Raw genomic sequence first — 27,335 nt, forward strand, 5'->3', positions numbered from 1 at the left:
AAGCGCTTAGAAGTTAATAGAGGGGCAAATCTTCACGACCTCAGACTTGGCAGTGGGTTCTTAGATATGAGAATGCAAACCCAAACCACAATGGGATACCCCTTCACACACCAAAAGCATAAGCAACAGAAGAAAAAAAGTAAAGTGGATGTCATCGACATTCAAAAATTTTGTGCACCAAAGAACCAATGCTAATCCTAAATGTTTTCCTGAACATACGTCTCTTTCAATATTTTCATGGTATATTTATAGAAAAATATTAAAAGAACAAAGGCTCACCATACACACCTTTTATTCAATTTCATAAACAGCAGAATTATTATTGCTTTCCATCTCTTACTTCCTATAACTTCCCTACTTCTGTAAACCTGATTCAAATTATTGTCCTGATTTTTATAGCTCGGGTCTGTCTCAGGTGTTTGAGAGATAAATACAAATGTCTATTAATAAACGTTGCCCGTCAAGATTTTGAACAAAATGGGTGGCTTCGTTGCCGGTACTTTGCTACCCAGGCCCATACGGCCAGCACAGCTCACCTTTCTCTCATGGGTGTGAATCTTTAAAGTTGAGTATGTGACTACGTAACCCTGGAAGGTAAGGATGCTAAAACAGCTGCCACTCTGGTCTTGGAAATGTTTTCACCCCTCAAAATGTGTTCACTTGTGCAACAAAAGATATGTATAAGTATGTTTGTAGTTAAATTGTCCTTCATGCACCCAAACAGGAATCGTTTCAAATGGCCACGTAGAGTGCACTAGAAATGATTCATAAAATGGAAAAAAAGAAGGTGAAAAGATAACTCAGAACGGAAAAAAAATATTTGCAAATCACATATCTGATAAAGGGCTAGTATCCAGAAAATATAAAGAACTCCTACAACTCAACAATAAAAAGACAACTCAGTTAAAAAAGGGGTAAAGGACTTGAATAGACATTTCTCCAAAGGAGATACACACATGCCTAAAAGCACGTGAACAGACCATCAAGCCCAAACCACAGTGAGATACCACTTCACGTCCACTACGACGGCTATACTTTTTTTTTGTTTTTGCGGTACGCGGGCCTCTCACTGTTGTGGCCTCTCCCGTCGCGGAGCACAGGCTCTGGACGCGCAGGCTCAGCGGCCATGGCTCACAGGCCCAGCCGCTCCGCGGCATGTGGGATCTTCCCGGACCGGGGCACGAACCCGTGTCCCCTGCATCGGCAGGCGGACTCTCAAGCACTGCGCCACCTGGGAAGCCCCTATACTTTTAAGAATGGAAAATAACATGTGTTAGCAAGGATGTAGAGAAATGGGAACCCTCATTCACTGCTGGTGTGAACGTAAAGTGGTGTCGCCACTGTGGAACACAGTTCGACAGTTCCTCAAAAATTTAAATATAGAATTACAACACGACCCGGCAATTCTAATCGTAGGTATAGACCCAAAAGAAGAGAAAACAGGTTTTCAAACAAAAACTTGTACACAAATGTTCATAGCAGCACTATTCACACTAGCCAAAAGGTAGAAACAACCCAAATGTCCATCAACTGGTGAACAGATAAACAAAATGCGGTGTAACCAACAATGGAATATTATTTGGCCATAAAAAAGTGCTGATTCATGCTACAACATCTATGAAGCTCAAATACATTACACTAAAAGAAGCTGGCTGCAAAAGACAACACAGCACATGACTCCATTTATATGAAATGTCTAGCATAGGCGAATCTGTAGAGACAGAAAATAGATTAGCAGTTGCCTAGGGCTTCATGGGGAGGAAGACAGGTAATAGCTAAAGGATACGGGGTTTCTCTTTGTGGAGATGAAAATATTCTAAAACTGGCTGTGGTGATGTCTGCTCCCATCTGCGAATATACCAAACCCACCCAATTGTATACTTTACACGGGTAACCTCTGTGGTATGTGAACTATACCTCAATAAAGCTGTTAAAAAACAAAGCGTGGGGCACAGTGAAGAATGAATCGGGGGTCTGGACAGGGCAACCAGCTACACAGCCTCCAGGGGACAAGGAACTGGCCACTTACATTTTACCGTCACCCTCCGGTGGCCTGGGGACAGATGAACTGCAAATTAACCTCAATAATAAAAAACAACAGATGGTGCATTTGTGAAAACACTGCGGGAGAGGGGCAGGGGAGAGAAAGAGAGAGAGAAAGCAAACATGGTCAAATGCTAAGAATGACTGAATCTAGGTGGAGGGATTTCTTTATACTGTTTGTCCAGCTTTTCTGTAAGGGTTGCAAACTTTCACAGTGAAACTTCCATAATGAGCTCTCAAAGGCTAAAGGTGAACACTTTGCACAACAAAAAAAATAACAGTAGTGTTGGATTATAACCCATAAGATAAAATAAGTATCTGTGAGTCTATATGATACAAATAATTGAATAAATATATAAATTAATAGGGAAAGGGGCCAACTCTCTTTTACAGAAGGGCACCAATGAATAAATACAGGCACCCCTCGTTTTGTTGCGCTTCACTTTATTGTGCTTTGCAGATACCGCGTTTCTTAACAAATTGAAGGTGTGTGGCAACCCGGCATCTAGCACGTCTATGGGGCCATTTTTCCAACAGCATTTGCTCACTGTGTGTCTCTGTGCTCCATTTCGGTGATTCTCACAATATTTCAAACTGTTTCATTATTATGATATCTGTTATGGTGATCTGTGATCTGTGACCTTTGATGTTACTACTGCAAAAAGATTACAACTTGCTGAAGGCTCGGGTGATAGTTTGCTTCTTTTAGCAATAAAGTATTTTTTAAGTGAGGTAGGTACATTGTTTTTTTTTTAAGACAAAATGCTATTGCACACTTAACAGACTACAGTATCATGTAAACATAACTTTCATGTGTACTGGGAAACCAGAAAATGTGTGACTCACTTTATTGCGACATTTGCTTTATCCCAGTGGTCTGGAACTGAACCTGCAATATATCTGCAGTCTGTCTTGGACAGAAGGAATGAAGGGACAGAAGAATCAGCATTAAAACACCCCAGTAATAACCGTTGCAGGCCAGATCCATGGATGGACACTAAGATGAGTAAGCAAAAGTGTGGGGAGAAACAGGACACTTACATAGTCTCAAGGTATCTCTCTTGGATATTTATTAATTACAAAATAAAAAAACAGTAACTTTACAGGGCAGAAAGCTGGCAGACACGACCTTAACCAAGTGATCAAGACTAATATCACCAGGGATAAGATATACGGACATCACGTCCCTCCTGAAACAATGTACTGAGAAAGACATAACATCGTTTGGGTGGTATTCTTGCCCGAAATGCTAACTGCAGTCTAATCATGAGAAAATACCAGACGAATCCAAACAGAGGAACATACTATAAAACAACTGACCAGGACTCTACAGAAACATGAAGGTCATGAACGATAGGAAAAACTGAGAACGGTTATATTCTTATAAGAGATGTTAACAGGGCAGGTAGGGTGAGGGGTATGCAGGAACTCTCTGAACCATTCTTGCAACTTTCATGGAAGCCTAAAATAATTCCAAAATAAAAAGCTTTAAAAAGTTTTCATAATTAAAAAGCAGCAGTTTTGATGCCAGGTGTCTGTTGTCTGGAATCACATATACCAAGCAATACACGATGTGCTGTGGCCTCATAGGACGGTGCCAACTAGGGTAACATCCCCTCCCTGCCCAAAGCAGAAGCTGAGGCCCACCCGGGGAAGGTGAGAGGGGACTGAAGGGGTGACTGTGAGGGCCCCCACTTCCCCGCAGGGGATCTAGGCTGGAGGGAGCAGGGGTTGGTGGAGGAAGGGGTGAGAGTATCTGCCAAGGTCTTTGCTTATTTCTGAGACAAAGGATGACTCCACAAAAGGGAAAGAGGACGTCACCTAGAATTTCACACACGTGGCCTTCTTTGTGTGTGACAATTTGTATGACTTTTATTGTTTGAAATTATTGCACTTGCAGTATTTCTATACTTTCAGATGGCCTGGATTAAATACTAGACATTTTTAACTAAATAACTTTGCAATCTACTTACTAACTGTTTTCACTAGTTTTGCTTTAACAGTGAGTAGGGTCATCCACGACCCTTTACCTCCCCTATTAACCTGGTTAATGAAGACCATATTGTCTGATTACCACTGTCTACGTTATGAATGTGTTCTCCTCATGGAGAATTTACAGTGTGTTCACTGACCCACCAGCCAGAGATGACACTGAACTGGGGTCCAGACAAGGAAAACAGAAGTGTGATAAAATGTTAATAGTAGAATCTAAAGTGGTGGGCATACAGGTGTACACTGCAAACTTCTTTCAACTTCGCTTTATATTTTAAATTTTTCATAATAAACCAGTGTTAAAAAAAAGTAAGGGCTTCCCTGGTGGCGCAGCGGTTGGGAGTCTGCCTGCCGATGCAGGGGACACGGGTTCGTGCCCCGGTCCGGGAAGATCCCACATGCCGCGGAGCGGCTGGGCCCGTGAGCCATGGCCGCTGAGCCTGCGCGTCCGGAGCCTGTGCTCCGCAACGGGAGAGGCCACAACAGTGAGAGGCCCGCGTACACCAAAAAAAAAAAAAAAAAAAAGTAAAATTACAAATGAGTATTTTGGGCATACAAACTGTAAACCCAGATTCACAGCCTCAGTGGGAGGATGCGCCTAGGAGGCTCCATTTGCAGAAACATACGTGCACACCTGTTCCTTCTCCCCGCAGGCATCTGCAGGCAACAGGGCTGTGTCTGAAGGAAGGAGAAGCAGTGGGACGTCCCTGTCATGGCCAAGGCTGGAGGCCTGTAGACACAGTCTCCACATAAACACATTCAGCTCCTTGGGTTCAAACCAAGTCAGAAAATGGGTAGCAGCCACAGGTTTCGTTAGCTCTGAATGAATTTGGCAATGGAGGCCGGGCTGACCAAGCAGGTCCCAACCTGGTCACGGACCCTACGTGGCCCTGCCAATGGCTGATGAATTCTCTTCTTCTGCCAAAAAATAAAGGGAGGTGGTTCCTTCTGAGTCTGTTCCTTGGGGCAGGTATCTGGGATCTACATTCTCGCTCTGTGTGAATTAGTAGCTCAGTGACCTTGGGCGGCTTCCTTCAGTTCTCTAAGCCTCGGCTGCCTCACCTGTAAAATGAGTAGCAGCCTCCCAGTCTGCTGGGAAGAATAAATTAGGTCAATGCTTCTGAATCGGGGTGATTTTGTTCCTCCACGAGACATGTGGCAGTGTCTGGAGACATCTTGGAGGCAGGGGTGCCACTGGCTACAACCCAGTGGGTAGAGGCCAGGATGCTGCTAAACATCGTACAATGCACAGCACAGCCCCCAACAACGTAAAATTATCCAGCTGAAAACGTCAAAGCGCCAAGCTAGAAAAACCCTGATTTAAATGGTACAGGTAACCCACCTAGCACAGGACCTGTAACACTGTGCGCTCTCGGTGCAGGGCTGCAATCATCATCATCATCACCACCACCACCACCATCACCATCATCACCATCACCATCATCACCTCATCACTGTTATCGTCATCATCGTCACCACCATCATCATCATCATCACCACCACCACCATCAGTATTATTAGCCTGGAACTCCCAGTACCCAGCAGAGCACAGGTAGGGAGCATCAATGACAGCGTTTTACTAAACTGAAAAAACAGGTCATTCCTTTGAGCTAAGGACATTCCAAAATGTCCCTTCAATCCCCTAAGCCAGTGGTCCCCAACCTTTTTGGCACCAGGGATCGGTTTCATGGAAGACAATTTTTCCGTGGACCGGGGGTGGGGTGATGGTTTCGGGATGATTCAAGCACATTATATTTATTGTGCAGTTTATTTCTATTATTATACATCAGCTCCACCTCAGATCATCAGGCATTAGATCCTGGAGGTTGAGGACCCCTGCCCTAAGCTCACCTGAGGGAACTGAAGCATGTAGGAGCTGTGAGATGGGTAAGGGGAGTGGCGGTGCCCTGGGGAAAGGGTCCGAGCAGATGATGGCAATACCGCCCGACATCCTTATTTAACACTGAATGTGTGTGAGTTCTGTTCTAAGCATTTGACGTGTATTAATTCATTTTACTCTCTGAGTGACCAAGGAGGTCAGTTCGTAACAGGATAACATATTATAATAATGTTCTATTATTACTCTCCACTATGATCATAACCACTGAACTGCTGTTTCCCTGATGGGAGGGAGCAGTGGCTTTGCAGAGTTCACCCTCTGCCTGTGGCCAGTCCTGCCGCTTGCCTGACTGCTCTGCAAAGAACCTTAGAAGGCACGGTCCTGTCTCCCAGCAGCCTGCAGGGAATGTGGATGGTTTCCGAGCCTTCCATTCAGTACTGTGGGAAATGCCCAGACAAGGTCATTTCTGGGCAGGGCAGATGCCTGGTGAGCAGAATGCGTGTCGACTGGGAAGAGAAGCCAGCATGAGGGGAAAGGCCATGTGGCTTTCTGGAGAGGGGTGGGGGACATGTTGGTGAGGCCACCTCAGAAATCAACTCCAAGGCCCATCTCTAAAGGAGCCAGGAGCCGGCCAGTCTAGAGCCACTGCTGGGAGCACCCCACCAACCTGGTCATTTTCCTGCCTGTCTCCCTCTTCCTCACTGCCACCAGCAGGATCCCTACTGGGCCTAGGGTTCATCCTCAGACAAGTCAAAATGGGTAGTAGCTGGGGTGCCTACACTTATAGCCAGCCTTGGAGAAGCAGGAGCCCAGGGGACATGGTGGATAGAAGGAGCGACCAAGAAGAGATGAGTGGAACACATCTGGGGCTCCCGATAGGGAAATGAGAGGAAGCTGGGGAAGGGCTGAGGCTGAGAAGTGGGTACCTGCTGGGACATGGCAAGCTCCCCACATGCACCCCCCCCAACTGTTCACTGTAAGCACAAATGGAATTCTAGTGGGTCCTGGGGTCTCAAAGACTAGGACACAAGGGAAACCCAAAATGTCACATAGGAGAAGCAAAAAGTATGTCTGCTAATTATCTATGAGAAGACCCCCCGTTTACTGAGCATTTACTATATGTCAAGCTGGGTGCCAAGTGCTTTATAGAATCACCTTCATTTTTCACAGCAGGTTTTAACAGCTCCATTTCACAGGGGAGCAAACTGAGGCTCAGAGAGGTGAATGATGTACCCAAAGCCATAGGAAGTGAGTTAGTAGGTGACAATGCCCAGGATTTGAACTCCAAGCTCAAGCTCTTAATTTCAAGGGTATCCCAACTTCCTGGCACTAAACAGAACTATGTGTGTTTGGGGGCCTTGTCCCATGCCAGTCACCCCCACTTACCCACACAATCTTTCCTTATCCCTTCAGCTAAGTCAGAGACAATGAACAAGATTCTAAACAGGGAAAACATTATTTTTCAAAAAATAAGAAAACAAACAACCCAGTTAAAAATGGGCAAGAGACCTGAACAGAGACCTCATCAAAGAAGATATACAGATGGCAAATAAGCATAAAGATGCTCAACGTCATATGTCATTAAGGAACTGCAAATTAAGATAGCAATGAAATACCACTACAAGCCTATTACGTGGCCAAAGTCCAGAACACTAACACCACCAAATGCTGACAAGGGTGCGGAGCAACGGGAACGCTCATTCATTGCAAAATGGTCCAGCTACTGTGGAAGGCAGTACCTTACAAAACGAAACATACTCTTACCATATGATCCAGCAATTACATTCCTTGGTGTTTACCCAGAGGACCGAAAACCTACATACACACATACAGACACACACACACACACACACACACACACACACACACACACAATGGCACACTAATACTTATGCCAGTTTTATTCATCATTGCCAAAACTTGGAAGCAACCAAGATGTCCTTCAGTAGGTGACTGGATAAATAAACTGTGGTATATCCAGACAACGGAATAAAATTCAGCAATAAAAATCAGCCGCCAAAAAGAAATTAATAAATAAGAAAATGAGCTACCAAACCATGAAAAGACATGGAAGAACCTTAAATGCATATTGCTAAACGAAAGAAGCAATCCATACATACATACTGTAAGACATTCTAAAAAAGACAAAATTACGGCGGCAGCAAAAAGATCAGAGGTTCGGGGGAGAGAGGGAAGGATGAATAGGTGGGGCGCAGGGGATTTTAAGGGCAGTGAAACTATTATTCTGTATGATGCTGTCATGCTGGATACGTGTCATTATACATTTGTCAAAACCCACAGAACGTACAACACCAATAGTGACCCCCTTACTGAAATCCATGGGCTTTAGTTAATAATAATGTATCGCTATCAGCTCATCACCTGTAACAAATGTACCACATCAATGCAAGATGTTAATAATGAGAAATTGGGGTAAGGAGGGGGTACATGGGAACTCTGTACATTTCAATTTTTTTCTGTAAACGTAAAACTTTTTTTTAAAGTCAAAGGCTACCAATACAATGGAAAAAAAAATTTTTTTAATTTTCTTCTACAGAGAAAAAGAAATATTGCCCTAATCTTCATCCATGGGAAAGAATCTTGAGATATTAATATTATTACAGTTAGATCTGTATAACATGTCATACCTTTCAAATTGTTTTTGTGTTGATTAACAATTTGATCTCATCCCATCTGCGAACAAGGAAAGTGCCTGCTGTTCGGGCCTTTAGTCCACAAACGTCTTGTCTGTCCACACCACGTGGCCCTCATGGGTGGGGGACACAGCCTAGTGCTGAAGATGGATAGGTCTTCATTGCATGTATCACAATTTGAATGTGTGCATCTATTTCTTTGTTTACTTGTTAATCTCTGGAGAGGGGCCACCTCTGTTTTGTTGGCGGTGAATACCCAGTGTGGACTATACATGAGCGAGATGAATTCTGAGTGAATCAGACAATGGCTCTAACAGACGCTGGAATTGCACAAAGAACAGTGGGAGCAAAGAGCAGTCTCAGGATTTCTCTCTGTGGCAATCCCAGAGGGCTTCCAAGTGGAGGAGAGTCTGGCAGAGAGCTGAAAGGAAAACGTAAGGCCTTGGCAGGCATTAGGCAGGCACTCCAGGAAGAGAGACATCCTGGTAGAACTGCTGGAAAGGAAGAAGCCTGTCTGAATGTTAGAGCTGGAAACTAACTCAGAGAATGGCTAGTTAAGGTCATAGGGAATTAGGACACAGCTTTTGGGCAGTAATTTAGGGCAGGTGAGATCATAGACCTGGGGCCTCCTTGGAGCCAGGGGAAACAACAAGGTGCACCTTTATTCTCAAGCTTTCACCTAAGTAAGGCTAACAACAGAGGAAAAAGAACACAGATTTCCCCTTCTCTCTACATGCACATCCCCTGACATCCAGGGACGGGGAGTGTGGCCAGAAACAGGCAGGCCAAAGGCACAATGTCTCCAAGGTCAAATTTTCCCATCCTAAGCCATATGTATTAATTATTTTAAAATCAAAACAATGCTTCTCCCCGACTCTGATATCCTCCCAAAAATGTCTCGCAGTAAAACCGATGTTCAGGATTGCAACTCTAGCTTTCTGTCTCACAGCAGTGAGAGCAGGTAACGCTTACACAGCACCTTAGCTATATCATAACTCATGCAATCCCGGCAACAACACTGGTGGACGCCGGCACCCCTATTTTACAGACACACCCCAGCACACTGCATGGAGCAGCCCCACGCCAGACAGGGGGGCACAGACAGTGAATCTCTCTCCCAGGTGGCGTATCTGGCCCACAGTCTCATTCCTACAACGACACAAGTGTGTGAGTTTGGAATCAGGCGCTGCAGTGAACCGACTGTATAGTTTGGGACACGTCCTATTTCCCCACACCCTGCTTCGTTCTCTGTACAATGCAGGTTTTGTCCAGGGTGAACACAGTAATAAGTTCCAAACACAGTGCCTGGCACACAGTAGGCCTTCAAAGGGAAGAAAAACAAAAACAACCCTGTTTTTTTTTTAAACCAAGCCTGTCTGGGAGAATTAAACAAACAACAACAATCTGTAACCCAGATGACCACGGGCCCAGCTGATGAGTGAAATCTTGGCCCAGGGCAGGAATCAGCGCTCTGACCCAGAGAGGAGCTTCCTTCAGCCGACCCCACCCGCTTCCCCCAGAACATTCTACACTCAGCCAGGAGACCCCAGGAACAGGCCACTGGGCCCAGCCCGGAGAGGCACGCACCTCCCTTCCAGGCCTCTATGCACAACCTCTGAGCCGCACCCCTGCCCGGCTCCCACTGCTTCCCTACAGAGAGACCCAGAGCTGGCTCCTCTGCCCCAGACCTGCCTCTCTCCAACGTCTCTAGGCAGCCAGCCAGAGCCCGCTGGAGACAGGCCGGGGGGCTGAGCCACTGGTCCTCAGCCACAGCTCCAGTTTGGCCACTTTACACTCTCTTTCCTTAGGCCCCTGCCTGGACCTCCTGCCTCCAGTCCTGGTACCCACAACAGATAAACGAGTCTCTTCAGATAGTCATGAAGCACTCCCCACCTCAAGCACCTTCAATGGCTCCCACTTCTCCCTGAATCCAGTTTGGAGTCTGTATCCTGGGATTCGAGACCCTCCACGATACAGCCCAAACCCACCCTCCAGTCCCGACACGACTCATACGTCGCAACTAAAATGGATTATGCCAAGATTCGCACACACGCACTCGCACGCTTGCCAGTTCCGTGGCACCCTCTCCCGCCTCCACCTAGCTGGATCCTACCCCTCCCCCACCCCTGCTTACTCCTCCAGGAGCCCTTTCCTCTCCAAGCCTGTGAATTTCTCCAGCACGCTCTTCCCACACCTCAGGCGTTCCCATGCCACCTGCCATCCGTACTACTCTTTACTTAACATTTTCCTTTAAATCAACACACTCTTTTACTTAAATTTATTTTCAAAGGAAACTTTATATCTCCACCATAAACAGCAAACCGTATCATTTGCTATAAATAGAAGGGAACTTTAAAAAGTTACGTTCTAATGCACATGAAAATACATAGTCATTAAAATGTTTTAAGTGCTCGTCTGTAGAATATACTTAATATTACTGGATAATATACTTAAAAATCCTCTCACACTCTAAGAAACGCCGCCTTGGCATTTCTTTATTTTTGCCTCCTTCTGGCCCTTGGTTTTTCTGGTCCTGTCCCACAGTTTTCTGAGGACTTGTCACAGTCTTATCCTAGTTGACCCCAAACAACAGCACTTGGGGGGCTGCAGCCCCTCTTCCAGTGCCTACACACAGCGTGACGTGCGATAAAAATATTTAACGAAAGTTCCATTTGCTCAGTTATAGTAACACGGCCCCTTTCTCCACCTGGCCCTGGGCCGATTCGCCTCTCAACTTTCCAAAATACACATCCCCTCCTCCAGCCACCCCTAAACCCAGCCCTGTCCACTGGGGTCTCTCAGAGGATGGTACAGCGAGTGTGGCAACTGTCAGGGAGGGGCTGGGGGGCTCCCCCCATTCTCCGACCCCTGCCACCTCTTCCTGGGAAGCAGCAGGCCCTGGGGTAACCCGGAAAAACAAGTCAACCATTAACGACACTCTCCCAGCACAGACACACCCTTCCCGAGTGTTAGCAAAGTTCTGGGAAAACTCCTGGCTCCAGAAAATACAAAATCTTCCCGTCACCTCGTTGCCAAAGACCCCGAAACACCTACCGGGAACCGAGGGGACCTGGCCTGGGCCTGGCCCTGCTGGCACCCCAGGCAGAGGAGGTCCGGCTCCCGCCCACCACGTGTTGCCAGGGGCGACCCTGATGAAGAGGAATCACTGGGACTTAAGTCAATAAGCGGCAGCTGCGGGTAGGCCCAGCTGGAGCCAAACCAAGGCCTGGATTCTCCTCGGTGGACGGTGGAGGGAAGCCCAGCTGAAGCCCGCCCTCGGCCAATCACGGGTGACCAAGTCCCCCCAATGACATCTTCTAAAACTGAACAGATAAGGGACACTCTCTATTAGCGGGAGGCCTCCCTTGGGAACGTTTGCATTCTTTTTGTTTTTTTTCTTTTTTTAAAGTCTTGCCACTTTTACGTAAAAGTTTTAAGGATTTTGCTGTTGTTATTTTATCTATTTATTTTTTGGTTATCATTTTATTTTATTTTTTGTTGTTGTTTCTAAAAAGGGCACATTTTATGGAAAGGTGTCAAAGCCATTCATTCCAGGCAGTGGTCATACGTGAGGTGTCAGCTTCTCATGACTTCCTGAAACTTCAGCTGCTGGGGGCGAGGCAACCACCTGGGTGTAGCTCCCCAGGAAGAAGGTTTACCGAGGCCCAGACAATGTGACGAATGCCGCAAATGGAGTGGCCTCCCACATGCAGCTCGAGGAGGACAAGGGTCATGAAGGGACAGCCTGACACCTGCCTGCAGGGAGAAGGAAGGTGACAAGGATCCCCTTCTTGCCCTTTTCATAGTGCGAACAAGCTAATGACAGAAAAAAATGTGGTGGTGAGAAAAACACCACATCTAGCAACTATCCCTCATGGGGGACAAAATCAGGTGCTACAAAGAGGGATGGATGGACGTAATCATGAAGAGGTTCTCAAACTGGGTGCCATGTACCTCACTGGGGCTGCTGATGAATGCGGGGGAGGTGGGTAAAGGGGATGTATTCCAACCTAGCCCAGGGCAACGCTGCTCTTGTCAGCTTCCTCTACTGGAGTTTCAGGGAAGACAGCCTTTGAAGAGAAGATGCTGTAGCTAAAAACGTTGAGAAGTGCTAATGTGTGATCCCGGTTGCATCATGTAGGAGAATGTGATGTGAGTCTCTCTGAGTCTGTGGAAAGCGGTCGCCACATACCCAGGTGTGCCGGGAACCCACTGGTCCTTCATCCCGAGTGGGTGCTCTGACTTTAGGAGAAGCGACAGGTCCAGCCTGGCCACTCTGCCCTTCTCCTGGCAGGACCACAGGCTGGACACTGCAGGCACAATCAGGCCAAGCCTTGAGCTGAGTCAAACGTCCAGATAAGAGACTCCATAGCGACGGGGGCCAAATGCAGACATTAGAGGCAGATTTGTGGATCCAGGGACCAAAGGCCAAAGAGAAGTGAAAAGTGGTGTCAGTGGCTGGAGGCGGCCTCTGGGACACACACGGTGGAGAGAGGTTGGTTTCCACGTGCTCCCGGCAGCTTGCTCCACAGAAAGGCTGACTCTGTTTGAAGGTCCAGGATGGACCAGACCTGAGGATGTGAAGAGGCCCGAGTGTACACGCTCACTCAACAGAGAACAGCGGGTGTGCTGCTGCCCTGCTATGCAGTTGGCGCCCTGAAAGCTGCCTCCAGACGGCCGGGGCCTCTGCTGGCCTTTCACGATGGACGTACATTCTGTCTGCCCAGCATCCCTCTCTTTGAGAACGACTCCCCCTCAGGGCCAAGGAAATCATGCCCAGTTCTTCTGGGTGGGAGAAACAGGCCCTTCCTTCCTCTTCCTCAGGGTGAATGTGACTGGGGCCGGCTGATTAGAATATCCCCACCCGCTGGGCACAGTGACTGACTGAGGCCCAGCTCCCCTGGGCTCTCACCAGAGTTACTGAGAAGTACCCTCTTTCTCTGTGACAGCAAGCTATGAGAGCAATGTTGGCCTGAGATGGCCAATGGCCATCTTGCTGCCACTTGGGAACAGCCTGAGAATAAAGCCAAGCAGAGCTGAGAGATGGACATAATCAACTGCTGGATCCAGCCATGCCTGAACCACTCTTTTGGTTCCAAACTTGCACATCAAGTGTCCTGGGTATGTCACCTATCCAGGAGCGGGAAGGGATAAGAATGCACCACATGTACTAACCTGAGTGAGCCTGATGTCTTAACAGAAATGACAGGAGCCCTGGAAGTAAGCTTCCTGCCCCCATGCCAACTACCGCTTTGGAGCCTGTGCCAGCAGCTGCCCGGCTCAGGGATGTTAGGGCGGCAGTTGCTTTCCTCTGAAGCGCCCAGTGCTCATTCCTAGGCTTCCTTTGGTTTCTCTGCAGCAGTCACGTGGTCCACAGAGAGCCCCTCCACTGGGGCCTGCTTCCACGGTCCCTAGATGATGTGGCAGCCTCCTCTGTCTCAGCATCCACCAGACCACTGCAGGAAGTTGACGCGCTTGTTCACACCTCCAGGGACACAGGAAGCTGCCCTGGGTCATCCCAGACCCTTGGCTCATCTCCCAGGTTCCAAGTTCAGGCTCCATTGTCCACCTCTGGCCACCCCAGGTTGGCCGGTCTTCTGGGCTAATGCAACCAGAACGAACGTGGAAAGGAGGCCTCGCGTGCTGGCTCGAGAGCCTTCAGCACCAACATGTGAGGAGCGTGTGTATCCGTTAGCATCTCTCCACCCTGCCTCATCCTAGGATCCAGGAATCACAAGCAAAAAGGTCCCATTGCCATTGCATCTCCTCACTCTCCAGGCAAAACCTCACCGGGTGGGCCTGAACAGTGAAAGCAGGCGCCAAACTGCTTAACAAATCCACACATAAGGGCTTCCCTGGTGGCGCAGCGGTTGAGAGTCTGCCTGCCGATGCAGGGGACACGGGTTCGAGCCCTGGTCCGGGAAGATCCCACATGCCGCAGAGCAACTAAGCCCGTGTGCCACAACTACTGAGCCTGCGCTCTAGAGCCCGCGAGCCACAACTACTGAAGCCCGAGCGCCTAGAGCCTGTGCTCCGCAACAAGAGAAGCCATCGTGATGAGAAGCCCGCGCACCGCGACGAAGAGTAGCCCCCGCTCGCCACAACTAGAGAAAGCCCGCGCGCAGCAATGAAGACCCAACACAGCCAAAAATAAATTAATTAAAAACAAAAGATAATATGCTACGTGTGATCAACGCACGTTCTGTTTAAAATTAGAAATATGTTGGCCACAGTGCTATTGGGTAAATCAGCTACACAGCGCCTCCTAGAGAGCTGGGCCAGGCTGGGGGCGGGGGAGGGCAGAGCATGGCTGGGGCTGAGTCCTGGGGCCAGAACCTGAAGAGCGTGGTCCCCAAGGGTCAACAGGTACAGGAGAGGAAGGAAGGAAACAAAGTCCAGGGAGCCCAGCCACTGCCTCCACCACCCCCAGGCCAAACTGGGGCCTCCCTGATTTCCCCAGCTCTCCCACCAGCCTGCCCCTGCCTGCCTGGGGCCCCTCCCATCCCATCCCTGCTCCACTCACAAACCTGCTGCCCAAATCAAGCCTGTGGGCAAAGCTCCAGCAGCTGACTCAGACTCACCTTTCCTGGTGTGCTCCCTGCCACTGCCCTAAAAGCACCCCAAAGTCATTCTGGCTCTTCTCTCCTCCAGATCTACCTCTCTGCCTCGGTTCCTGCTGCCCCCAGGGCCCCAGATGTCCCCCCCTCCACCTCATCCTTCCAGACCCAGCAAAGCGTCCTGCTACACCATGGAGCCTGCCTTGCTTTCCCCTTCCCTCTGGTAGCAACCTCTCCTCCCCTGAAGTCCCTTAGCTCCTTGCCTGTCCCCTCCCTGTAGCACTGAGCATTTGACACCTTATATTTATGTTCTATCTGCTACTGGGCAGTCTGCAACCGCTTCGCCTCTGCACTCTCTTTATTCTTTCAGTCATTCAGTCCACAAATATGTATTGAGCACCTACCATGTGCTGGACCCTGTGCTAGGGCTGGGGATACCATGATGAACAAGACAGATACTGTCCCTGCCACCTTGGAACTCACATCTCAGTGGGGGAAACACTAAACAAACAAACGTAAATAAATACATCCATATGTGCTGTGATACAGGCCATGAGAGAAAGGTGCAAGCGGGTGTGATCTGTGAGCTCTGGTGTAGAGAAGAGTCAGGAAAGCATCTCTGAAAAAGCGATGTTAAACTGGGATGAGGCAGGTGAGCACAGTGGGTCAGGCACTCTTTCTAGGCACATAATAGGTGTTTTCCAAATATCTGTGGAACAAGTAAATGACTGTAATGAGTCAGAAATTCCTAGTATGTCCCCTGTGTCCCTCCAGACACACTTACGACCCGTCATCACCCTGATGGGTCCCTCCAACTGGCACCTAGAGGCGGTTTACAGCAAACACACCTCCTATGGACAACAGGACATGGTGTCCACTCATGTCACCCCTGCAGAGGTGCTTGCCACGGCTTCCTGTGGCTCTCCACTCAGAATTCCCTCATGACTCCCAATACCACCATCACCCCCAGAGCTGGAATAGCAAGCTAGTGGTTTTGTCCTGTATGCCGACTCCACACCGTTGGTAATAGCCGCCTGGAACACCATGCTTGAAGGACTCTGCAAGGCTCTCTCTGGCCTCAGTGAGAAAGGACCGTGATCGATTAGTGATGTCTAGCATGGGAGGAGGAACAGAGAGCAGTGGCACATGTGCCACGTATTTCCCTTGCCCCTCAGGGTCTCGTAGATGACCACCCAGGCAAGAAATTCCCTTCAGATCTAATTGCCTGGAAAAGCACTCAGCGTCTGGCCTCCGGCTTCTTATGGACCCCATGAACCGTGTAAATAATACATTTTTTTTCCTGCTTTGATCACTCATTAGCTCAGAGCTAAATCTGCGGTTCAACCATAGTAAAGTGGGCCTAGCTCTGTGGCCTGAATATGTGTCTTAACCCTCTCCCTGGTTGTGACCTTCCAGTTAATCTATGTTTTCCCTGATCTTATTTTTATGGGTTTCTATTTAATTACATACACACACATATACAAGCATATCTAAAAAATATCTATACATAGCTCTGGCATTAAGTATCTACTTTATACCTTTTTATTATAAATACACTTTTCTCTAATTTCTTATATAGTCAAGATATATAGAGAAATATATGTTCTGGTTAGTATCTCAATTCCTTTGCAGAACAAGACGGAGGCATAAATGGAGGGATGGATGGATGACAGACAGGAAAACCAGGAAGAATAAGCTACAGACTGTGCCTGAGAGAATTCCGAAGATCGTTCCGCTCTGTTGTGAACGGAGTCCAGGATCCGAAATCAGAAGGCAGGCTTTTAGTCCCAGCTCTGACCAGCTGTGTGGCTGTGAAGGGTAAACAATTACTCACACACCCCCTCCATCCCAGGCCCAGGCAACTGAGCGTTTATCAGCTATTAAATGCATATAAAACAATCTGCCCTACTTCCTTCACTAGGTTATAAGAGAAATTAAATGCAGAAGTGTGTGACTGCTAATCAGAGGTAAGGCACCAGCTGCGTGCATGCCACCAGCATCATTATTAGTATTGGAAACAACATTCCAGGCAACCAGCACACGGCTGTAAAGAAGACGCCAAACAGCTCAGCCTCCTATAAATGCTGCAGGAATTCAAAGAGAAATGGGCCTTTGGAACTCACATCTGCATGCAGTGTCCTTCCTTGTCCCCCCTCTGTGATGTCTGAGAGAGTATCTGACTAAAGGACTTCAATTCCCTGCTTCTCACAGCGAGAGAAAAAGCCCCGTCCAGGATCAATCCCCCTCCTTAGCACTGGAAATGGCTGTGGGGTGAAGGGCCTGGGGCTCCCTGTGTCTCCCCGCCCCCAGCGGTCTCCCTTCCACAGCGTTCCCTGCACAAAGGGCGGGCGGCATAGCACGCCTTACCGTCAGGCCTGCTGAAACCAATGAGCTGAGGCTGGAAACGGTGGGGCTGGGGACGTGACTGGCGGCCGACCCTCACACATGCCCCCCACTGGACCTCACAGACACCTCCTGTCCCCTCCTGTCCCCAATCAGAGGCCCATTTATTCCGCAACCACCAGGGCCTCCAGGCATCCGATTCAGCGCCACTGAGTTTCAAACAGCAGGTGAAAATGAGACAATGACAGTAACTGGGGTCCTTTTCAACAAGTTTTTCAGCAGGGCATGAGCTAGACCTTGCTTTTCTGGGAAAATGGACCGAATTCACAGAGGTGGTAAGACTCATTCTAAATTCTGGAATGTTCCCTGCCCAGTTAAGGGCTGAAAGTGGAGGCCCAAAGGGGAGGGGAGATGGATAGTCAGAGGGCTGTTTATAAGCCAGTTCACGTGATAAAATAAAGTCCCCTGTGGTTTATCCCTAGGGACAGACCCATCTTAGGCAGTGAGTTCTCCAGAGTGGTGGGGGAGGGACCCTTGACACAAGGTCGCTTGCATCCCGTTGGACGCCCCTTCTTCTCTCTGGTCTCACCAGCTGCCCAGCTGCCTTCAGGCGTGGGCTCCAGAAGCCTCCAGTTTACACTGGGACCAGCCTCCTCAGGCCCCGCTGACTCTTCCAGGGGTGCACTCAGCCCAAGCTGGCTTGTTGAGGTCCCTTCCTTGAGAATCTAGGAAATGGGCTAAGAGACTTCAGTTTTAACTCAACTGCTCTCTGGAATAATAAGATGCAAACTTAGGAGCTGATGGAGGGGGCATTTTCCCCAGGTGGGAACGCCCAGGGAAGAGAAAGGTGGTCTGCGGTGAGAGAAAAGAGAGAAGAGCCGAAACAGAGGATGGCCTGGGCTTCTGTGACATGCTCCAGTGTCCTGGCAATAAATCCCCATTTCTACAGTTTATTTATTTATTTATTTTGCGGTATGCGGGCCTCTCACTGTTGTGGCCTCTCCCGTTGCGGAGCACAGGCTCCGGACGCGCAGGCTCAGCAGCCATGGCTCACGGGCCCAGCCGCTCCACGGCATGTGGGATCTTCCCAGACCGGGGCACGAACCCGTGTCCCCTGCATCGGCAGGCGGACTCTCAACCACTGCGCCACCAGGGAAGCCCCTCTACAGTTTAATGTCTACTGTTTGCAGCGAGACGGCCCTAGTTAGCCACAAATCCTACTTAGCCTGATTAATATGATGTCCATTTCCCTCCCCCTCTCTCATTAAGCACAGAGATCTCAGCCACTCTCTGGGCTGATCAGGAATACCTGGGAGGATGCAAATCAGTGGCCTGTGGAGAGCAGAGGTTGCGTTGCCAGAGGGACCCAGGTCTGGCTCCATCTAGTGGGGTGACCTTAAACAATAACCTCCCTGACAGGTAGGTTTCTCTCTCACCTGGGCTACCGCTGACGCCTCCCCAAGTCCACTCCTGGCCCTTTCCAATCTGTTCACCAGGGCTTCTCTGGTGGCACAGTGGTTGAGAATCCACCTGCCAATGCAGCGACCACAGGTTCGATCCCTGTTCCGGGAAGATCCCACATGCCACAGAGCAACTAAGCCCGTGCGCCACAACTACCGAGCCTGTGCTCTAGAGCCCGTGAGCCACAACTACTGAGCATGCGTGCCGCAACTACTGAAGCCTGCACGCCTAGAGCCCGTGCTCCACAACAAGAGAAGCCACTGCAATGAGAAGCCCACGCACCACAACGAAGAGTAGCCCCCGCTCACCGCAACGAGAGAAAGCCCGCGCGCAGCAACGAAGACCCAACTCAGCCAAAAATAAATAAATAAAATAAATTTATTTAAAAAAAAAAAAGTCACAATGAGCTCTTCAAAATGCCAGCCCTGCAACGGAGCCACCTATAGAAATCCTCCAGTGACTTTCTACTGCTCTAATGATAAAACCAAAGGCATCCCAGCCCAGCCCAGCCCAGCCCACCTGGGGCCTCTGGTAACACACCACACTCTTTCCCCTTGGGGCCTGGAGACACCCTGATACTCCTCGCTGGGGCATGCTTCCCCAACTCTACTCCTCCCAACCTCCTTTGCCTGATTTTTTTTTTTAACTAACACTATTTTGAGATTTAATTTAGGTACTATAAAATTCACCCTATTAAAATGTACAATTCAGTGGTTTTAGTATATTCACAGTTATGCAGCCACCAGCACTCTCTCATTCCAGAACATTTTCATCTCCCCCAAAAGAAACTCTGTACCCATTAGCAGTCACTCCCCATTCCCCCCTCTCCCCAGCCCCCAGAAACCACTAATCTTTCTGTCTCTATGGATTTGCAGATTCTGGACATTTCATATAAATGGAATCACACAATCGGTGGTCTCTTCTATGCTCTATTTCCCCTTTTGTGCTCTAATCTTTATTACTTCTTTCCTTCTGCTTGCTTTGGATTTAGTTTGCTCTTCTTTTTCTACTTTAAGGTGGAAGAAGGCTAGTGATTTGAAGTCTCTCTTTTTTTTTTTTTTTGCGGTACGCGGGCCTCTCACTGTTGTGGCCTCTCCCGTTGCGGAGCACAGGCCCCGGACGTGCAGGCTCAGCGGCCATGGCTCACGGGCCCAGCCGCTCCGCGGCATGTGGGATCTTCCCGGACCGGGGCACGAACCCGTGTCCCCTGCATCGGCAGGTGGACTCTCAACCATTGCGCCACCAGGGAAGCCCTCTCTTCTTTTTTAATATAGGCAGTTACAGCTATAAACTTCCTCCTGAGCACTGCTTTAGCTGCATCCCATAAGTTTTGGTACGTTGTGTTTTCTTTTTCATACATCTCAAAGTATTTTCTAATTTCTCTTATGATTTCTTCTCTGACCCACTGGTTATTTAGGAATGTTTTTACTTTCCACATATTTGAGAATTTCCCAAGTTGCCTTTTTGTTATTGGTTTCTAATTCCATTCCACTGTAGTCAGAGAACATACTCTGTAGGATTTCAATCCTTTTAAATGCATTGAGGCTTGTTTTATGACGTAATATATGTTCTCTCATGTGCACATTTAAAGAATGTGTATTCTGCTGTTGTTAGGTGGCGTGTTCTATAAATATCCGTTAGGTCTACTTGGTTTATAGTGTTCTTCAGGTCTTCTGTTTCCCTACTGCTCCTCTGCCTACCAGTTCTGTCCATTATTGACAGTGGAACCTTGAAGTCTCCAACTATTATTATTTCTCCCTTCATTTCTCTTAGTTTGTGCCTCATGTATTTTGGGGGCCTGTTGTTAGGTGCATCATGTTTATAATTGGTATGTTTTCCTGATAAATTGACTCTTTTATCATTACAAAATATCCTGTTTGTCTGTAGTAATCTATTTTGTCTAATATGAGTGTGGCCACTTCAGATTTCTATTAGTTACCGCTTGCATGGTATATCTTTATCTTTTTACTTTCCACCAATGTGTATCTTTGAATCTAAAGTGTTTTGTAGATAGCACAGAACTGGGGTTTTTAACTTATTCTGTCAATCACTGTCTTTTTATTGGAGTGATTATTCCATTTGCATTTAATATAATTACTGATAAGATAGGATTTATGTCATTTTGCTATTTGTTTTCTATATAGTCTTATGTCTTTTTGTTCCTATACTCTTCCCTTACTGCCTTCTTTCCTGTTAAATAGGTATTTTCTAGCATACCATTTTAATTCTTTTTTTTTAACTTTATTTATTTTTGGTTGCGTTGGGTCTTTGTTGCTGCACGTGGGCTTTCTCTAGTTGTGGCGAGCGGGGGCTACTCACTGAGGTGGCTTCTCTTGTTGCGGAGCACAGGCTCTAGGTGAACGGGCTTCAGTAGTTGTGGCACGTGGGCTTCAGTAGTTGTGGCTCGCGGGCTTCAGTAGCTGTGGCGCATGGGCTTTGTTGCTCTACAGAATGTGGGATCTTCCTGCAGGGCTCAAACCCGTGTCCCCTGCATTGGCAGGCAGATTCTTAACCACTGCGCCATCAGGGAAGCCCTTAATTCTCTTTTATTACATATTTTTTAGTTATTTTCTTAACAGTTGCCCTGGAGATTACAACTAACATTTTAACTTAAAAAAATCTAGCTCTGATTAATTCCAGCCTAATTTCAATATATACAAAAACTTTGCTCTAATATAGCTGTTTCTTCCCCCTTCTTTTATGCTTTTATTATTATATGAATTACATCTTTGTACATTATAAGTCTGTCAACACAGTTTCATAATTATTGCTTTATTCAGATAGGAGAAGAAAAGAGTTACAACAAAACACATTTACACCTTTAAAGATGCTCCTTATTTCTTCTTGTGAACTTGAGTCACAGTCTAGTGTCCTTTCATTTCAGCCTGAAGGGCTCTCTATAGTATTTCTTGTAGGGCAGGTCTGATAGCAACAAATTCAGGTTTATTTATACAGGATGTCTTGATTTCTCCTTCATTTTTTTTTAACATCTTTATTGGAGTATAATTGCTTTACAATGTTGTGTTAGTTTTTGCTGTGTAACAAAGTGAATCAGTTATATGTATACATATATTCCCATATCCCCTCCCTCTTGCAACTCCCTCCCACCCTCCCTATCCCACCCTTCTAGGTGGTCACAAAGCACCAAGATGATCTCCCTGTGCTATGCAGCTGCTTCCCACTAGCTACCTGTTTTACATTTGGTAGTGTATATATGTCAATGCAACTCTCTCACTTCATCCCAGCTTACCCTTCCCCCTCCCCGTGTCCTCAAGTCCATTCTCTACGTCTGCATCTTTATTCCTGTCCTGCCCCCAGGTTCATCAGAAACTTTTTTTTTTAGATTCCATATATATGTGTTAGCATACGATATTTTTCTGACTTACTTCACTCTGTATGACAGACTCTATAGGTCCGTCCACCCACCTCACTAGAAATACTCCAATTTCATTTCTTTTCATGGCTGAGTAATATTCCATTGTATATATGTGCCACATCTTCTTTATCCATTCATCTGATGATGGACACTTAGGTTGTTTCCATCTCCTGGCTATTGTAAATAGAGCTGCAATGAACATTTTGGTACATGACTCTTTTTGAATTATGGTTTTCTCAGGGTGTATGCCCAGTAGTGGGATTGCTGGGTCATATGGTAGTTCTAGTTTTAGTTTTTTAAGGAACCTCCATACTGTTCTCCATAGTGGCTGTATTAATTTACATTCCCACCAACAGTGCGAGAGTGTTCCCTTTCCTCCACACCCTCTCTGGCATTTATTGTTTGTAGATTTTTTGATGATGGCCATTCTGACTGGTGTGAGGTGATACCTGACTGTAGTTTTGATTTGCATTTCTCTAATGATTAGTGATGCTGAGCATCCTTTCATGTGTTTGTTGGCAGTCTGTATATCTTCTTTGGAGAAATGTCTATTTAGGTCTTCTGCCCATTTTTGGATTGGGTTGTTTGTTTTTTTGATATTGAGCTGCATGAGCTGCTTGTACATCTTGAAGATTAATCCTTTGTCAGTTGCTTCGTTTACAAATATCTTCTCCCATTCTGAGGGTTGTCTTTTCATCTTGTTTATGGTTTCCTTTGCTATGCAAAAGCTTTTAAGTTTCATTAGGTCCAATTTGTTTATTTTTGTTTTCATTTCCATTTCTCTAGGAGGTGGGTCAAAAAGGATCTTGCTGTGATTTGTGTCATAGAGTGTTCTGCCTATGTTTTCCTCTAAGAGTTTATAGTGTCTGGCCTTACATTTAGGTCTTTAATCCATTTTGAGTTTATTTTTGTATACAGTGTTAGGGAGTGTTCTAATTTTATTCTTTTACATGTAGCTGTCCAGTTTTCCCAGCACCACTTACTGAAGAGGCTGTCTTTTCTCCATTGTATATTCTTGTACCCTTTATCAAAGATAAGGTGACCATATGTGCGTGGGTTTATCTCTGGTCTTTCTATCCTGTTCCATTGATCTATATTTCTATTTTTGTGCCAGTACCATACTGTCTTGATTACTGTAGCTTTGTAGTATAGTCTGAAGTCAGGGAGCCTGTCTCCTTCATTTTTAAAGGACGTTTTTTCCGGATATAGATTTGATTGGTGGTCTTTTTGTCTCAGCACTTTGACTTTCATTCCATTGCCTTCTGGCTTCCACGGTTTCAGGTGAGAAGTCAATTGTTAATCTTATTAAGGATCCTTTGTCTAATTAGTTTTACCCTTCAATTCTGGGCTCAACCATCTCTTCCTCCCTGGACTAGGTCAGGCCCTTTGGTACATGCCCAGTGCTCTGTACTTGTCCCCTGTAGAGATGATCACAACTGTAATTAAATAATTAATGACGGAAGTAGCTCTCCAGTTTGTTTCTATCACTAGACTGTAAGTTCTGTAAGGCAAGGACCAAGCTTGCATTTTTCAGTGGCTTGCATTGCCACTCTATCCCCAGAGGCAACAGAGTACCAGTCATACTGCAGCCTTTCAAAAAAACATTTACTGAGCAAATAAATGAAACTCATCCTAAAGTAGGCTGAATCATTGGTGTCAATTCTTCCCTTTCTAAGAGTATGAGATAGCCACACTCTGCCATGGCTCAATGGTAGGCAGGGTGATTCCCTGCCCCTTGGCTTAAGATTGGCCATGCGACTTGCTTTGGCCAAATGATGCCAGTGGTGATGATGTAAGCAGAGGCTTGAAATGTGCTTGTGCAGCTGAGCTTGCACTCTTGCACTCCTGCCTGTAACTATGACACAAACATGCCTTGGTGGTCACTGGACCAAGTGCGATAGGAGACACATGAAACAGGCCTAAACCCAACTCACAGCTTAAAGCCAACCTAGTCCCATTGAGAGCAGCCTAGGTCAGCCAAACGCCACCCAACCCACAGATACATGAGGGATGAATAAACACGTATTGCCAAATGCCAGTGGGTTTGGGGGTTGGTCTGTTTCGCAGCAATATTGTGGCAAAAGATGACTGAGACATATGCCCTGGCAAGTCTGAAGAGTGGGAGGAAGTCCTGGGGAAGGTCTCGCACCTGACCCTTCATATGGCCCACAGCTGGGTCTGGGTTGACTCTACAATAATCGGATGCACATCCCGTCTCTAACTTACAGACTAAACTTCCCCAAATTCTACAGTCCCACAATGGGGATACTCATCTACCAGCCTCCTGGAGCAGCCCAAAGTGTGTTAAGCACCTACACAGTGACAGGTGCAGGGTGGGTACTTGATAAGAGTTAGTCTTCGTCCTCCTCCACCTCCTGCACCTTCTCATCCATTCCACCCCCGGGCCTGAGAGTGACCTTCACAGCCAGAATATCTGCAGCCTCTTCTCTGCTGTGCACCCTAACCTGTCCCAGGGGCTGCCCCTTCTTATTGCCAACTGATCCCCCAGTCTCAGGTAAGACGAGGAGACAGGGATGTGGGCAGGTAGAGCATACCTCCTTACACTGTAACTCTGATTCCATGTATGATCTAAAATTATATTTATTCATTGGAAATTTATAACTGCCTATTTCAAGGAGGGCTTGAGGCAGCTTAGGGGCTGAACACAATAAAAAATAAACAACTTGAGGCTCAAAGAGAACAGAGGCCAGGCAGAGAGCAGAAAGAGGAGGTGGCACCAGAAATCTGATGCAATACATGGGACTCTGCAATTTCCAGCAGCTGTAGAAACAAGACAAGCAAGTGGGCTACAAAATTCAATATAATGAAAGCAGCAGCCCTCAAGCCTGGGTGTGAACCCCATTCGCAGGCAACTCTGAGGCCAAAGGGGGAGACCTCAATACTAACAATAATAACCACCAAACACTGTTCTAAGTGCTTTGCACATGACTTCTCACGGAGTCCTCTGAACAGTGAGACAGATACTATTATTATCTCCATTTTACAGATGAGCAAACAGAGGCAAAGCCACTTCTCAGGGGCACAGGGTGAGGGAGTGGCAGAGCCAGGATGAAAGCCTGCAAGTCTGAGCCCAGAACCCTTAACCACTAAGCAAGTCAGCTTCTGCTTTGCTCACGCTGGGCCCAGCCACAACCCGGAGACCTCTGGCTCTGAGTTGGTTGTAGGCCGACCTTCTTCCCTGTTGAGGCCTTATCCCCCACGCTTCTGAAGATCTGTCGCTAGCCTAGCCTGTTTGTCAGGACCCCATTACTTCCTGGTAAGACCCTGCAGATGGCCTGCCTCAGTTCCCACCTGCCACCCTCTGGAGATGTGCCTTGTCTCCCTTCCCACCTAAACCTGCACTCCCAGAACATACCCCTTGCCACCCAGCCCTCCCCAAAGTGTATCAACTTCAGCTCCTCCGACCTGCCACAATTTGCTATCCATCCACATGCCTGTTCCATATTCCAACACAAACTCTAAGAGTCCACGTTCTACATCTGTCAGCAGAGCCCACCATTGAGAGTGATGTACAGTGAACGTCCTCTAAGGCCATGACCCCTGAAGTGCAAGCCTTCAGCCCCTGACTAGCTACCGTGTGAGCCCACGCTCCGGACACCAGGTCTGTACCAAGAGAGGCCAGCCCACAGTTGGGTCCTGCCTGCCCCCTGGGCCTGTCCTCTGTGCCCTGACCTCAGAGTGTCCTGGATGCAAAGTCTCAATTCTGTAAAGGCATTTTAGATTCCAAACAGGGAACTCTCACTCCTGAGTTACCCGCTTTGCTAAATTGTCCCCCTTCACCCTGTCAGGGGTGACCCAGTTCACCTCATGACACCCAAACCTGCAGATGGGTTTGGGGATATCTGAGGCCGTCCCAGCCCACGAGGCCCTTTTACATGAAGTGAGAAGAGGCAACCTTTGGTGGAGGCGTGTCTCTTCCACCTGTTGGAAAATCGCTGTCATAAACTGATAATGCTAAAACAAGATGCTTCACAGCCACGTGTGAGAAAATCGCCGTCATAAACCACAATGGAAAGCCTCTTCCGTGCAGTGCCCTCGTGTGGCTCCCAACCCGCAAAAATGACTTTGGCAGACCTGCTGCGTCCCCAGCCATGGCAGCTCTGGCCAAGCAAGATACTCAAAGCAGCTAGTTTCCTGCTCCGCAGAACCCTGCAGACGCGGAGACCACGTGGTCAAGAACCACGCCCACTTTCTGCTGTGCTCACGTTAAAAGTGGAAGGTCCTAACAAGCCCCAGGAATGGGAGGAAGGTCTTCGTGTCCAGGCTGGGGTCATCGGCCCCCAAGCAGTGGCTTCTGCAAATGAGGAGAACCGCCGGCAGGATTAGAGCTAGCGGGTAGAGAAGGTCCCCACAGGAACAGGCTCTCGAGAAAAGCCAAGGAATGAGACCCAGGAAACATGGAAAGGAGCTCCGTGGCTGCTCCAAGACACGGCCCGGGCTGATCACTACCACTGGGGGTTAGAAAGAATTTCACAGTCATCTCTGACCTTTTCTTGGCGAGCCTCACCCAGGGCACCGACCCCTGATCAAACACCTGACCAGACCCTGACATTAATGAGGACAAGAGCTGACAGTGCTGAGACCAGTTGAAATTGGGTCGTTTCCTGTCACTAACCCGTGTGATTCAATGACATTAAAAAAGAAACCAGAAGAGAATTCATTTCTTTTTTTACTTGTAAATGAGGCCCCACTTACAGCAGACCAATTTCAACGTTGAGCCTTCTTAGGCAAAGGGTCCCTGAGGGATGGTGCGAAAGGACTTGGGGTCTAGCCCTTGTTTTCTGATCATGGCACCAAACACCCCCTCATCCAACCCCCCTGTGCTCTACATTGAAGAGAAATAAACCTGGTTTCCAAAAATGAAGTCTGGAAAATAATATAGACTCCTACATTCCACCTTCTAAATTAAGCCCGTTACTTAAGCCATTAACTTTCCACTGGGGACCTAGAGAAAATCGTTTCAAAACTGGGAACTAAATAGAAAGTTAGGGGGAATGGGACTTTGCTGGTGGGGCAGTGGTTAAGAATCCGCCTGCCAATGCAGGGGA

General features: G+C 47.5%; 1 protein-coding gene across 14 annotated transcripts in view; it reads right to left on the reverse strand.

Annotated features, from left to right (window-relative positions):
* Positions 1-27,335, reverse strand: part of RPH3AL (rabphilin 3A like (without C2 domains)) — a 169,876-nt gene that overhangs the window by 115,886 nt on the left and 26,655 nt on the right. The window contains exon 1 of one of the 14 annotated variants that reach the window (XR_012328447.1): positions 11,584-11,741. The exons of the other annotated variants lie outside the window; for them this stretch is intronic. The gene's annotated coding sequence lies outside the window, so the exon portion shown is untranslated. Of the gene's footprint in view, positions 1-11,583; positions 11,742-27,335 lie in introns of those variants that run through there. 14 annotated transcript variants of the gene reach the window in all.

Source organism: Tursiops truncatus, chromosome 20, assembly GCF_011762595.2.
Source record: "Tursiops truncatus isolate mTurTru1 chromosome 20, mTurTru1.mat.Y, whole genome shotgun sequence".
NCBI lineage: Eukaryota > Metazoa > Chordata > Mammalia > Artiodactyla > Delphinidae > Tursiops > Tursiops truncatus.